At 43.3% G+C, this 16,292-nt stretch overlaps 1 protein-coding gene across 3 annotated transcripts in view; it reads right to left on the bottom strand.

Moving 5' to 3' along the window:
- SH3TC2 (SH3 domain and tetratricopeptide repeats 2) overlaps window positions 1-16,292 on the bottom strand; it is a 211,493-nt gene that overhangs the window by 102,140 nt on the left and 93,061 nt on the right. The gene's annotated exons all lie outside the window — the stretch shown is intronic.

Here is a 16,292-nt window from a genome sequence, read left to right as displayed (position 1 = left end):
TCTTTTTATAAGATATCAGAGTGTATGGTCCCTAAACTCTGTCCCAAAGCAAGAAAGAAATTCCTAATATTGTGTATTTGCTATTATTCAGCAGTGGAATTGGTCAAAAGTGCCATGCGTCAATAAAGCCTGACCATTCAGAAGTAGACTGTTCTTTCCAAAGGAGTGGGGGGGTTGTTTTTCAGATCACTTTCCAGGTGTCTGTTCAGAACTATACATAAGAGTACACCTCTCACATTTTTTTCCAATATTTTATTATATATTTTCAACACTGAAGAAATGACACTCTTCTAAAGTAGTGAGTGCACAGCCTGTATAACAGTGTTTAATGTTGTGTCCCCTCATAATAACTCAACACACAGCCATTTATGTCTAAACCTTGGCAACAAAAGTAATCACACCCATAAGTGGAAATGTCTAAATTGTGTCCAATTTGTAATTTTCTCTCCCTGGTGTCATGTGGCTTGGTCTCATGTGATTCGTGAGTGTTACAAGGTCTTAGGTGTGAATGGGGAGCAGGTGTCTTAAATTTGGTGTTACCGTACACAGAAATTGGGGGGCTCAACCACAATCAGTGAAAATATACACAGTCTACTCCAAGAAAAGCAACCACTGAATAAAGAGTGCACACCACCAGATTAACAATTATATCACATGATTTTATTCCATATAAAAAACACAACATGCATGATGGTCACATAGACAATTAAAAACATTTAAAATGCTCCTTAAGAGCCACAACACTATCTCAGGGCAGGGCCATGAACCGCCACTACCGAGATATTAACCCGTCCTGCTATCTAATAGTAAGTTGTACACAATGCTCCCAATTGTTGCGCTGCATAGATATACCACATTCAATGAGTGTATGGGAATTTTTGAAACCTAGTATATTGTTGGAGTATAAAGCAATATACGCAATAATATTCAAGGCTGCATAGTAAAGCAATATATGCAATGATATTCAAGGCTGTAGTATGAGCAAGTTCATCACATAGAAAAATATTTGAAAGACTCTAGCCAAGAATAAAAATACAGCATGAACATCCCATGATGCAAGCACAGCAAACCAACAAGAACCAGTGATCCAGATGGTGGAACAGGGACAGGGCCGCAAGAACCCCACGCGTTCCGTCGCAAGTGACTTCCTCAGGGATTTGGTGTTATTGCTCTCACACTCTCTAATACTGCTCATTTGAAGTTCAACATGGCATCTTTTCTGGCCATTATATAACTTGTATATGACTAGCATCCATGACTTCTCCCATACTTTGCACACACGCACAGAAGAGAAGATCCTGCTCCCCTTTATCTCTATAGCACACCTTCTGCAGCATTATGGAGGACATTATAGAGCAGTTCTGAGCAGTGTGAGTTGTGAATCAAGCCCTGAGGTGAAATGTTACAGTTTCTTATATTTGCTTGCACCGTTAATTCAATAAAAGTTTGTTGAAAAGGGGATCTATTCGATAGCTGTTATAGCTCGTTCACACTGCAGAATTCAACAAGGATTCCTCTCTGAACTCTTCTTGGGACCAGCACCCTTTTTGCTGTATGGTAAATAGAACAGAAATTATGTGAATCATATTCATTACATTTGCAGCAGAAATAAACACTAAAAATCAAAGTCTCATATTAAAATAAAACACTACCTTTGCCCTTATAATACCTCTGCCTTTGCTAAATAGAGCTAGTAATGCAATAAACAATTCCTCTGTTATATAGATGCACAGCACCATTGTGTAAAAAAAAGTTATAATTTTTATGCTAATTAGGTCTCTGGTTCACTGGGGATGTTACCTTGGAGCACTGCTGTGCTTGCTCAGACCACCCCTGCCCCTCCTGACCAACATGCCTGATCTGTACCTTGGTAGTGACGTGAAGCCAATTTGAAATCTAGCGCAAGCGCTGTAACATTGTTCTCTGGGCCAGACTGTCACATTACTGCATCTGTCATGCCGGCCTGTTACTGCTGACAGATGGATCAGGCATATAGTCACTGGGGCTTACAGGAGGGGATGGAAGTTTTCTGAGTAAGCACAGCAGTGCTCCGGCTGCCCAAAAAAATTATGTTCTCCCCTTGTGCACCCAGGACCTAATTACATAACAAAGGTGTCATTTATAGCATTACAAGCTATATTTAGTATTAAAAGTAGTAGTATCATGTGGGCAAAGGTGGTATCAGTTTCCCTTTAAACAATAGGATTTTACTTGCAGATTCCTCTAGAAGAATGAACATTTTAAAGGGGTATTCCAGGATTTTTTTTTATTTGACTATGCTACAGGGGCTGTAAAGTTAGTGTAGTTCATAATATAGTGTTTGTACCTGTGTGTGACGGTTTTCTCTCTTCTGTGATTTTCACCCCAATATTTATTTTTAACAGCATACAAAATTACTGTTGTCTCAGATTTTTCCAAGGTTCCAATGCGGCCAAGACCTGACTCACTAGTCGGCTGATGACAGGGAGCCTGTCTGCTTCCATGGGTGGAGCGATCGCTTGGTGGAAGAGAGATCAATCTAATGCAACAGCTGTAGGCACCATGATTGAAAACCACAGGTCTTTTGAATGGATGCATTTACGTTTCAATGGGTGGGGTGGCTGATGTGTGGGAGGGAGGAAAATGGAATTATGGGATTTGTAGTCAAAAAAAGAAAATTGAAACAGGAAATACCAGTTCACAAATAGATAGCCACATTATTATAGTAATCAATACAACATAGCCATTTAGCCCCAAGACATGTCTTTTTTCGACCGTACTAACTATGTAAGTGCAGATCCTTCCTAAACATGTCCATTACTGTCTGCAAGGTACGTACTAAAATCATTTTATGGTGGATAACCCCTTTAATACTTACAGTGGAACTTGGTGCAGAAATTGAGATCAATGGGAGGCTCAGGATTTCTGTAGTGTCAAAGGACCCTTTTAGTATAAAAGCAAACTGTACCTTTGCTGATGCTGGTTGCCAAACCTATAAAAATGCCTTTTTAAATTTTCAGCCAAGTGTCAAGGTGGCGCGGCCGAGCCTTTCAAGTGCCATAGCCTGGCACACCTCCTCACTTGCCCTGAACTCCCAAACCTTCCTTGACTTATGTACAGAGCTCTGAATGTCAATCAATCCATGACATTTGGCTGAGATATAAAAAGGAAATTTTATAGGTTTGGCAACCACTATCTGCTCCAGTAAAGGTAGTTCGCTTTTATACAATAACAGATATCCAACCGTGTCTGCAGATCTTGGCATCAAATAAACCTGATAGAGTTCCTTTTATCACATCTTACTATTGTCCTACTTGAAAGGTATCGAATAATAAGTAATAAAGTTTGAATCTATTAGTTTTTTTTTATTATACTTACAAGAAGCAATCTGATTGGTTTCCATGGGCAACTGCACCACTTTTCCTTAGCTCAGGTTTTGATAAATCTCCTAATATAGTGTCCTCTCTCATCCCTTTTTTTTTTTTACATTCAATAGCACTGTCATAGCTCAAACACAAAAAATGCTGCCATACCTAAATAGTGCCACCATATATGCACATTAACAGTACCATCACAACATACACATAGGGCTACTATCTACTTTATATGTAAATAAAGTTGTCATATGGTATCAATGAATATTGCCATCATACAATACTCCAAAAAATCCCACTATACAATTTATAAAAAGAAAAAAAAAAAAAAAAAATATATATATATATATATATATATATATATATATATATATATACATATATATATATATATATATATAATACTTATACACATAAGAAATGGATTTACAGTGGGGCAAAAAAGTATTTAGTCAGCCATCAAGTGTGCAAGATCTCCCACTTAAAAAGATGAGAGAGGCCTGTAATTTTCATCATAGGTATACCTCAATTATGAAAGATATAATGAGAAAAAAAAATTCATAAAATCACATTGTCTGATTTTTATAGAATTTATTTGCAAATTATGGTGGAAAATAAAGTATTTGGTCACCTACAAACAAGCAAGATTTCTCGCTCTCACAGACCTTTAAAGGGGTACTCCGGTGCTTACACATCTTTTCCCCTATCCAAAGGATAGGGGATAAGATGCCTGATCGCGGGTGTCCCGCCGCTGGGGACCCCCGGGATCTTGCACGCGGCACCCCGTTTGTAATCAGTCCCCGGAGCGTGTTCAGCTATCACGCCCCCTCCCGTAGGCTTGCATTGAGGGGCGGAGCGTGACACCACACGGGGGCGGAGGCGTGACGTCAGACGCCGCCGGCCCGGTGGTCACCCGTAATCAGACTGATTACAAACGGGGTGCCGCGTGCAAGATCCCGGGGGTCCCCAGCGGCGGGACTCCCGCGATCAGGCATCTTATCCCCTATCCTTTGGATAGGGGAAAAGATGTGTAAGCACCGGAGTACCCCTTTAACTTCTTCTTTAAGAGTCTCCTCTGTCCTCCACTTGTTACCTGTATTAATGGCACCTGTTTGAACTTGTTATCAGTATAAAAGACACCTGTCCACAACCTCAAACTGTCACACTCCAAACTCCACTATGGCCAAGACCAAAGAGCTGTCGAAGGACACTAGAAACAAAATTGTAGACCTGTACCAGGCTGGTGATAAACATACCCATGATAAACTGGGAAACATTCAGACGGACATGTTTAGGAAACAGACTTCTACTAATTCATACTTACACGCTACCTCCTCTCATCCTCAGCATGTCATTAACGCCATGCCGATTGGACAATACTTACGCGCATTAAAAATGTGTTCCTCTGATATATCCTTTCAACATCCGGCTAAGGATCTACGACGCAGATTTACGGACAGAGGGTATAGCCAGAGGTGTCTGAAAAGAGCATACGCAAGACATACCCCCAGTCAAGAATTACTTCAACCTGCCAGTAAAAATCCCAGTGAACAATCGGTTAGATTACTAATTTCCATTCACAGTGGGGGAATATGAGAAGATGTTTGGAGAAACACTGGTCCCTACTAACGACGGACATCGTCCACTCCTCCGGGTATTTTCGGATCATATGGTCCAAAATCAGGGTGTTCACCATGTGGACATTGTGTGGCCTGCCCGAACATTGAAAAAACTAACTCCTTCTCTAATTCTTTAGGCTCCAAGTTTTTTGATATTTTCTCCAGTATTACGTGTCAGACCAAAGCAGTGATATACTATGCCTTTTGCCCCTGTCCTAAAATCTACATTGGTATGACCACCCGCACTCTTAAGGTACGTGTGAGGGAACACATGCATGATATTAGATTAGCTACGTCCGGGGAAATTGAGGAGATGAAATCAATCCCACAACATTTTTTTCAGTTTCATAACTGTGATCCCTCTTTACTAATGTTATTGGCATCGATAAAGTGGATTTGGGGATGCGTGGGGGTGATGTCGGTAAAGTGCTGTCACAGAGGGAGAGCAAGTGGACGTTGGATACACTGCACCCTCGTGGTCTCAATGACATCTTACCGTTTGTCCCTTACCTTGGATAGATTGTGATTTCTTTGACTACTTAGTCCTATAGCGGGTTTTTGTTTTTATTATTATTTTTATTCTTTTTTCATCTATTTTTTTTAGGATTTTCCATAGGATGTGCATCTATTACATGAACTACGGACCCTGTCATCAACTGGATTATCGCCTCTTCTGACTTCTCCCCCTCCTCTCCTCTTTTTATGTGTTTCTTTTGCTTTATATTTTATATGGTGATCATTTTCTTATATTCAGCAGCATGACATTTCACGGTCATTGACTTTATGTATTATTTTTATTTTATTTTTTTTTCCTATGTTTTTTGTTTTCCTCTTTTTTCTTTCTTTCCCCCCCCCTTTCCCCTCCCTTCCCTCTCCCTTCGTGGATCGCGTCACACTTGTCCGGTCAGCTGACTTGTCAGCTGATCGGGCCTGACGCGATCCAGGAAGAGGAAATGATGCGACAGTGCCGGAGACGCATGCTCCAAGGGAGCCTGTATGTTTGGAAGATGCAGGTGATTAGCTTTATCCATCGTTACATCCTCTATGTTTATTGGTGCAAACATCATAAATTTCATATCCTGCTAGTAGGACACCACCCCTTGAGAAAGGCTTCGGTCCCGAAACGCAGCATTGGGGTGGTGTCCCCTCAGGTCCCGTTGGAATTTTTTTTGTATAAGTATGTTTTCTTATTGTATTATGACTTGCTGTTCTTTGTAGTCCTTTTTTTGGACACTGCTTTATTGTAGTGCCGTTTTTGCACACTATATAATACCATATGGAGTTTTTCTCTTGCCCTAGCTCTTCTGTTTGACCTGAGGGGTCACCCTTGCTGTTTTCCATCCCCCTTGGGTTGGAATCCTGTATTTCTTGTATTTTCTTGTTTATTTAATGAAATATTGTTCGTATTTTTATGTATAAAGGCTCCGGTTTTTTGTTTATACTGTACCAGGCTGGAAAGACTGAATCTGCATTAGGCAAGCTTGGTGTTAAGAAATCAACTGTGGGAGCAATTATTAGAAAATGGAAGACATACAAGACCACTGATAATCTCCCTTGATCTGAGACTCCACGCAAGATTTCACCCCGTGGTGTCAAAATGAGTGCACACTATTCTCGCCCACTCCCCTATCCCTGCATACTTATGTACCTGCCCTAGGTAAGGGTGCTTTCACACCCCGTTTTCCACCTACGGCTGCCAGACCGGCGCTGAAATCCATTGACTTTAATTAGCTGACCAGAGTCACCGTTTTACTTCGGCTGGCTCATCTTTGCCCATATCCGTTTTTGTGACTGGACCTAAAACCGTAGTATACTATGGTTTTAGGTCCGGTCAGAAAACCGGATACGGGTCGAAAATGAGCTGACCGGAGTCAAACGGTGACTCTGGTCGGCTCATTAAAGTCAATGGATTTCAGCACCGGTCCGGCTGGGGTATGGGAGCGCACGGTTTTCCCCTCCCCCAGCCAAATCCGACAGTCGTAGGCTAAAACATGGTGTGAAAGCACCCTAACAGTCACTCCCTAGACAAGTGATAATTATACAGACACAGGTCAAGGTACAGTTAGGAGCAGACAGACTAACAGAAGAAAAACGAACACACTCAAACTATAAGTCAATGTCCATTATCCACGTCAAAACCAAAAGTTGTCAAAATTGCTATAAGTACAAAATCGCTAATACCAGAGAGAAGTCGAGAAGATAAGCCAAAGTTCACAGATGTTGGGTAAACATGTATAAACAGGATAAATCGCTAGCTACTGGAGTTGGACTCTTTCACAGGCATTGAATGAAAGCAAACTGGCAGGTTTGATAGGTAACCCTGTAGGTGCTCTCATCAAAAGGTAAGCTGACCAGACAGATAGCTAAGTGTGACCCAGCAACAAAGAACCTGTCAGAACCTTTTAACCCTATAGGTTCTGAAGTACCCCCTTTTAAGAGGGGCCGCTGAACCCTTAAATTTGGGTTTAGGTTTGTCCGGATGAGAATCGTGGAACCTTTTTACCAAAGTGGAAGCATGAATAGAAGAGGCTGGAACCCACAAGCTCTCCTCCGGACCATAACCTTTCCAGTGAACCAAATACTGGACAGAATTTTGTACCCTTTGACTGTGCAGTATTTTGGAGACCTCATACTTCAGTTCTCCATCAATCTCAACAGGAGGAAGTGGCATCGAGACTGGAGACTGAGTAGGAACATACAGTTTAAACAACGAGCAGTGGAACACATTATAAACCTTAAATGAAGAAGGTATTTTTAACAGATAGGATTAATAATTTCAATTACCTCATAAGGTCCAATGAACCTAGAAGCCAACTTTTTTAGATTATCAGTATTGGTACAGGAAGAAAACAGCAGATTAAATCCATAAACACAAAAGAATGGTGACATACCAGTAGAAGAATTTTCTTGATTATTCAAGGCAAACTCAACAAGAGGCAGAAAAGATACCCATTCATCCTGTTCATCTGCTACATAACATCTAAGGTACTGTTGAACATTTTGATTCATTCATCTGTTTGACCGTTAGATTGAGGATGAAAAGCGGATGAAAAAGACAACTCAACACCCAACTGTTTACAAAAAGCTTGCCAAAATTTGGAAACAAGTTGTACCCCTCGATCAGATACAATATTTTCCAGAACCCCATGGTAACTAACAACATGTCTTTAAAATAAATCAGCAAGAACTGTGGCCGAAGGGAGATTTTTCAAAGCAATGAGATTACACTGTTTACTGAATCTGTCCCCGACATATGATCAAATTGACATACCATGGCCTCTCAGAGGCCATCGCATGTCGATGTCAGCATCGACATACGATGCTTTTTTATGTCGGGGCCATCGCATTAAGTGCTATCCGGCAGTGCAAAATGCTTAAGCTGCTGCCGGATAGCAGCTTAATGTTCCCCGTGTGGTGCGGTAAGTATAACTTACCCCTCCACAATGTTCCGGGGTGCCCTCTGGGTCCAGCGCTGGTCTTCCGGTGTCTTCTCGGCCCTCTGCCGTGACGTCAATACGCTGCTGCGCACGTCATCCAATTAATATAGTAGAACCTACGAACACCCCCCCTCCCCCCCAAATTACCCCATTTTAAAAACTAGAACCCTCAAGGTATTCGCTAGGGGGTACAGTGAGTATTTTAAGACTATAGTTTTTTGGCAGGAATTATTACAAAGTCAGTGTTAAAAATTCGAAATTTGCATTTTTTTCACAGATGCATCATTTGTGGGGCATATTTTTTGTACATCACTTCTGATATTGCAAGAAATGCACCCTATATTTTATTAAGCAGCTCAGCCCATGTTTGGAAATACCCCCGCTTAGGCCATATTTGGTTCCTTGGCCGTGTGGTATGACCCAGAAGGAGAGCAGTGCCATTTGGCTTTCAGGGCATCATTTTAGGCCGAATGGATTATAGGCCACACTTCATGCCTGCAAAGGGTTTTAGCTGCCAGAACCATATAAAACCCCCACAAGTGACCCCATTTTGGAAACTAAACCCCCTAAAGTATTCATCTAGACCAAAAGGGAGTACTTTGAGTCCTTTTTGTGTGGCTGGAATGGATACAAAGTCAATGAAAACATTAAAATTTTCTTTTTTATTCACAAATGCATCATTTGTGGGACATATTTTTTGTACATTGCATCTGAAAAGTAGAAAATGTGCCCCATATTTTATTACGCTATTCGTCCCGTGTTCGGTAATACCCCCGCTTAGGCCATATTTGGTTGCATGGCCACATGGTGGGACCCAAAAGGAGAGGAGCACCATTTGGCTTTCAGGATATCATTATACAAATTATAGGCCGCACTTCATCTTGCAAAGCATTCTAGCTGTCAGAACAATACTGCACCCCAAGAAGTGACCCCATTTTCGTAACTACACCCCCTAAAGTATTCACCTAGGGCAAAATTTAGTACGTTGAGCCCTTATTGTGTGGCTAGAATAATTTCAAAGTCAGTGAAAAAAATAGAAATTAGCTTTTTTTTCAACAAACTCTTTATTTGTGGGACATCATTTTGGTAAGTAGCTTTTGAAATGGAGGAAATACGCCCCATATTTTCTCACCCTGTTCGTCCCGGGCTGGGCAGTACCCCTACTTAGGCCATATCTGGTTGACTGACCACCTGGTAGGACCAAGGCGCCGTGTGATACTACACATTTTTATTTTTTATTATTATTTATTTAATAAATGTGTTTTCATTATTTTTTTACACTTTTTACACTTTTATTTGTTTTATATTTTTTCACTTTTTTTTTAAGCTTTGGAATACTTAGTATTCCAAAGCATTGCAGTTATATGCTGCATGCTAGTTTTACACAAGCAGGCAGCATATCAGGATGTGCCTCTGGCACGTCCTGTCAGGCAATAACCAGGACAGACCTTGGGGTTCTAGTAAAGACCCCCGGCTGCCCAGGTAAGCAGCAGCACCCCGCAATCGTTGCGGGGTGCTACAGGAGAGAGACAGAGGGAGCCCCCTCCCTCTGTCAAAACTCCTTACAGCTCGCGGTCGCTTCTGACCACGGCTGTAAGGGTTAAACTGCCGGGACTGAAGTTTTCTTCGGTACCGGCATGGCAGCAGGTCCCCGCCCAGCAGGGATCACACACAGCACCCCGCGCTCGCGCTGCGGGATGCTGCAGGGGGGACAGAGGGAGCTCCCTCTGTCATAACACTTACAGCCCGCGATCACTTCCGACCGTGGCTGTAAGGGTTTAACTGCCGGGACCAAAGTTTACTTCGGTCCTGGCATTGCGGCAGGGTCCCGGCTGTGTGTTACAGCCGAGTCCCTTCCGCGATCTCGTGGGTGCACTGGGTAGCACCCACGAGAACCATGGACGAGTATACACGTCCTGGTGCGGGAACGTTCATCCTGCCTGGACGTGTATACACGTCCATGGTCATTAAGGGGTTAAAGAAGAAGACTGCACACAGTCAGAAACATCCTTAACCTTCTCAGGATCCATTTTAAAATGTCCGGGAGTTAAGATGTACCCCAAAAATTGTACCTCTTTGACACCAAAGACACACTTCTCCTGTTTAACAAACAATTTGTTTTGACGCAGTACCTGAAGAATAGAATGTACATGGTCAACATGAGATTACCAATCTCGAGAAAAAATCAGAACATCATCTAGATAAACTACTAGGAATTTTCCCAAAAATTCACGAAAAATATCGTTAACCAAATTCTGAAAAACTGCTGGTGCATTACTGAGACCAAAAGGCATTACCAGATACTCAAAATGACCTTCAGAGGTATTAAAAGCAGTTTTCCATTCATCACCCTCTTTTATTCTGATTAAGTTATAAGCTCCTCGAAGGTCCAGTTTAGAGAACCAACGTGCCCCCTGAATTTGATTAAACAAATCTGGAATTAGAGGCATTGGATATTGATTTTCGACTGTAATCTTGTTCAGACCCCAGTAATCAATACAAGGCCTAAGCCCTCCGTCCTTCTTTGCCACAAAGAAAAACCCTGCTCCCATAAGGAGATACAGAAGGAGGAATATGACCCTTTTGCAAACGTGACTGAATATAATCCTTCATAGCTTTTTTTTTAAGGACCAGACTAATTATAAATCCCTTAGGATACTTGTCATTAGGTACAAGTTCAATAGCACAGTCACAATCTCGATGTGGGGGCAAAGCAGAGGAGGCCTCCTCAGAAGAAATATTACAAAAATCAGGAATAAATTCGGGTAGATTACTTTGGGCCACACCAAGAGTTGCAACGCATGTTATAATGAATTTATTCATATATTTGGACCCCCCCCCCCCCCACTTGATGAGTTCCTCAGAGGACCAATCAAAGACAAAATTATGTTTTCTTAACCAAGGCAATACCAAAATCCCATTTACTGACAAATTTTGCAGAGCAAAAAATGTGATTTTTTTTTAAATGCAGAGAACCCACCAGTAATCCCACCTCTGGAGTGGAAGAGCAGACACAACCGCCTGACAAGGGTGTATAATCCACTCCAGCAATGGGAAAGGGACTTTCCAACAATTTCAAGGGTAAATTCAAAGACAATAAAATTCTTATCTACAAAATTAGCAGCAGAACCAGAATCAACAAACGCTTTACCAAACACTTTTCTTTTCAAGAAAAAATATTTGATCTGTCAATAAAAGTTTAGAAGACAATTTCGGAGATACCTGTGCGCCCAAATGATGTCCCCGATTGTCACTTAGGTGCTGGTGTTTCCCAGCTGCTGCCATTTGGGGCAATTCTGAATCCGATGTCCCTTCTCTCCACAAAAGAAAGATGAGTTGTTTTTCCTTTTCTCCTGGAAGGAAAATCTCCCTATCTGCATGGGTTCCTCAGAAGGGGCAGGAGAGGTAGGAAAAGAGGAAAACATGGAGGAAGGAGAGTGAGAGACAGAAGAAATGGACTGTTCCCGACTTCTCTCTCTCAAATGTCTGTCAAGTCGTACTGCTAAAGGCATGGCCTGTTCTAATGAATCGGGTGATGGATAGCTCACCATGACATCTTTAATAGCGTTAGATAATCCTAATCTGAACTGACATCTAAGGGCTGGATCATTCTAACCAGACGCAGTACACTATTTCAGAAAATCAGCACATTGCTCCTCAGCCATTCTTTGCCCCTTCTTTAGATTAACCAGCTGAGACTCTGCAAAGGTTGCTCGGTCTGGTTCATCATAAAGAAGGCCCAAATCAGAAAATAAAGCATCCACAGAACTTAATTCAGGAGCTGAGAGAGGTAAAGAGAATGCCCACTCCTGGGGATCCCCTTGCAGCAATGACATTACAAAGTCCTACTCTCTGAACCTCTGTGCTAGTAGACTGTGGTCTTAGGCGAAAATACAGTTACAACTCTCCCTGAACACAACAAATCTCTTTCAGTCACCAGGAAAGCGGTCAGGATCATCTGTAATGGCGGACAGAGGTCCCCTCACCTGCCTCCGTCCACCTCTCGGCGTCTTTTGCTCTGGTCTGAGATCAAGCAGACCAGAGCAGTAGATAGCCAATCACACTGATCAGTGTTATGCCCTTTGCATAGCACTGAACAGTATTAGCAATCAAATGAGTGCTATAAATATTCCCCTATGGGGACTACTATGGGGACTATTAAAGTGTTAAAATAAAAGGAAAAAAGTTAAAAATAAAAGGAAAAAATGAGAAAAATCCCCTCCCCCAATAAAAATAAAAATTGAAAATTTTTCCCCATTTTACCCCAAAAAAGTTAAAAAAAAAACATATTTGGTATTGGCGAGTGCGTAAATATCCGAACTATTAAAATATAATGTTAATTATCCTGTACAGTGAACTGTGTGAACATGAAAAAAAAATAAAAAATTACTTATTTTTTAACTCCTTGGGGACGAAGGGCGTATGCATACGCCCTCGCGTCCCGTCTGTTACGATTCGGCAGGCTGGATGTGGATCCTCTGTGTCAGCGAGGGATTGGCGTGAACCGTGTCGGTGGACCGGTTCTAGGTTGCTACTGGTATTCACCAGAGCCCGCCGCAAAGCGGGATGGTCTTGCTGCGGCGGTAGCAACCAGGTCGTATCCACCGGCAACGGCTCAACCTCACTGACTGCTGAGAAGGCGTGGGACAGAAGGACTAGGCAGAGGCAAGGTCAGACGTAGCAGAAGGTCAGGGCAGGCGGCAAGGTTCGTAATCAATAGCAATAGCAAGAGGTCTGGAACACTGGTAAGGCAAACACTATAAACGCTTTCTCTGGCACAAGGCAACAAGATCCGGCAAGGAAGTGAAGGGGAAGTGAGGTTAAATAGACAGGGAGCAGGTGGAGTCTAATTAGACTGATTGGGCCAGGCGCCAATCATTGGTGCACTGGCCCTTTAAATCTTAGAGAGCTGGCGCGCGCGCGCCCTAAGGAGCGGAGCCGCGCGCGCCAGGACGAGACAGTCGGGGATCGGGACAGGTGAGTGACTTGGGATGCGATTCGCGAGCGGGCGTGTCCCGCTATGCGAATCGCATCCCCGCCGGCAGTGTCAGTGCAGCGCTCCCGGTCAGCGGGTCTGACCGGGGCGCTGCAGAGAGAGGAACGCCGCGAGCGCTCCGGGGAGGAGCAGGGACCCGGAGCGCTCGGCGTAACACCGTCACTTAAGGACAGGCATCCCGTGGCAATGCCTAGGGGGGTCCTGAGACCCCCCATGTCGGCGATCGCAGCAAATCGCAGGTCAATTCAGGCCTTCTAAAAGCTGAAAAACTACAACTCCCAGCATGCCCACACAGCCAAAGGCTGTCTGGGCGTGCTGGGAGTTGTAGTTTTGCAACATCTGGAGGGTCACAGTTTGGAGACAACTGTGTAGTGGTCTCTAAACTGTGGTCCTCCAGTTGTTGCAAAACTACAACTTTCAGCATGCAATGACTGTCTGGGCATGCTGGGAGTTGTAGTTTTGCAACATCTGAAGTGGCACAGTTTGGAGACCACTATACGGTGGTCTCCAAACTGTAGCCCTCCAGATGTTGCAAAACTACAATTCCCAGCATGGCCAGTCAGTGCATGCTGAAAGTTGTAGTTTTGCAACATCTGAAGGGCTACAGTTTGGAGGCCACTACTTAGCGGTCTTCAAACTTTTCTTCCCCAATTGTTGCATAACCACAACTCCTAGCATGCCCAGACTGTCCAGGCATGCTGGGAGTTGTAGTTCTGCAACATCTGAAGCCAGATATTGCAGAACTACACGCCCAGCATCCCTGACTGTCTGGCCGTGCTGGGAATTGTAGTTTTGCAACAGCTGTAGGCACACTGGTTGGGAAATACTGAGCTAGAGTCTGTTTCCTAACTCAGTGATTCCAACCCGTGTGCCTACAGCTGTTGTAAAACTACAACTACCAGCATGTACGGTCTGTCAGTGCATTCTAGGAGTTGTCATTTTGCCACAGCTGAAGGTTTGGGGTGCAAACCCCCCCCCCCCCCCATGTGAATGTACAGGGTACATCCACACAGGCGAGTTTACAGTGGGTTTCCTTCAAGGAAACTTACAGTGAACCCCTGCCTGTGTGAATGTACCCTAAAAACACTACACTACACTAACAAATAATAAAAAGTAAAACACTACACATACACCCCCTTACACGTGCCCCCCCCCCAATAAAAATGACAGCTCCGAGCATCGCTGTTTTCCGGTTGATCGGGTCACCAGAGACCCGATCAGCCCGTAATAGCAGAAAATCGCATGTCTAAATTGACATGCGATTTTCTGCGATCGCCGACATGGGGAGGGGGGTCTCAGGACCCCCCTGGTCGATGTGTCGGGATGCCTGCTGAATGATTTCAGCAGGCATTCCGGTCCGGTCCCCAACCGGCTAGCGGCGGGGACCGGAATTCCCACGGGCGTATGCATACGCCCCACGTCCTTAAGGACTCGAGATGCAGGGCATCTGCATACGCCCGGCGTCCTGAACAGGTTAAGGCCCAAATGGGCTGAGTCCTTAAGGGGTTAATCTCTACATTTGCTCTACTAAAGCCGTCATTGCTTCTGTCTTAGAAAATGCAGGTATGTGGCCTGTGAAAATGTCATGTAAACATCGCTAATACCAGAGAAAAGTCGAGAAGATAAGCCAAAAGTCACATATGCCAGAGAAAACATGAATAAACAGGATAAATCGCCAGTTACCCGAGTTGGACTCTTTCACAGGCATTGAATGAGAGAAAACTGCCAGGTTAAATAGGCAACCCTGCAGGTGCTCTCATCAAAAGGTCAGCTGACCAGCCAGACAGCTAAGTGTAACCCAGCAACAAAACAAAGAACCTGTCAGAACCTTTTAACCCTATAGGTTCTGAAAATGACAATGATCCCAAACACACCTTCTGAGCAACAAAGGAGTGGCCACGTAAGAAGCAGTTCAAGGTCCTGGAGTGGCCTAGCCAGTCTCCAGATCTCAACCCCATAGAAAACCTTTGGAGGGAGTTGAAAGTCCGTGTTGCCCAGCGACAGACCCAAAACATCACTGCTCTAGAGGAGATCTGCATGGAGGAATGGGCCAAAATACCAGCAACAGGTGTGAAAACCTTGTGAAGACTTACAGAAAACGTTTGACCTCTGTCAATGCCAACAAAGGGTATATAACAAAGTATTGAGATGAACTTTTGTTATTGACCAATTACTAATTTTCCACCATAATTTGCAAATAAATTGATATAACTATAAATAATTCAGACATACAGTACACAGAGCCTACAGCTCTGTTCCTACTAGACTAGTTATATCTGTCATGGCTCCTGTAATAACGAAAGCCAGGAAAAATATAATGTAGAAGCGTAGTAAAAGAAAACACAGAGATGGCGCTCTATTGTGCCATTCACCTTAGTGAGTGTATAGTAGAATGGGGAACAATAGGTATGCTTACCTTTGTATGCTGTGCTGGCAGGCAAAACACTGCTAAAGCATTCAATGTTGTTGTGTTGTGGGAGCGCCTGGCCCATCGGTACCAGATCCATACTGGATCAGTAGAAGATGCATAATTGTAGGAAGAGTGTGGGGTGTTCCTGGCAGGGAATGCCCCTAAAAATCAACCAGGGCTGATAGCGCTTCTCCAATAAGTCTAGGACAGCGCATTGGGTGCAGCAATATTTATTCGTATGTAAGTTTGGACAACGCGTTTCGAAAGGCCTTTCTTCTTCAGGTCGATAAATTTAAGTTTGTTGTGAAACAGATAAAGAGAGTTCTTATTTACTTGCAATGGGATTTTTAAAGGCATATTCCCATCTAGACATTTACAGCATATCCACTGACTACCTCTGGGACCCACACCTATTTTTTTTTTTTTTTAAAGAGCCTAGGATTGTGCTCAATTCACCCATGTACAAGAAAAAGTGCA

This window comes from Hyla sarda, chromosome 4 (assembly GCF_029499605.1).
Source record: "Hyla sarda isolate aHylSar1 chromosome 4, aHylSar1.hap1, whole genome shotgun sequence".
In the NCBI taxonomy this organism is placed as follows: Eukaryota; Metazoa; Chordata; class Amphibia; order Anura; family Hylidae; genus Hyla; species Hyla sarda.
The sequence above is the reverse complement of the archived record's forward strand: the minus strand, read 5'-3'. Positions and strand labels throughout refer to the sequence as shown.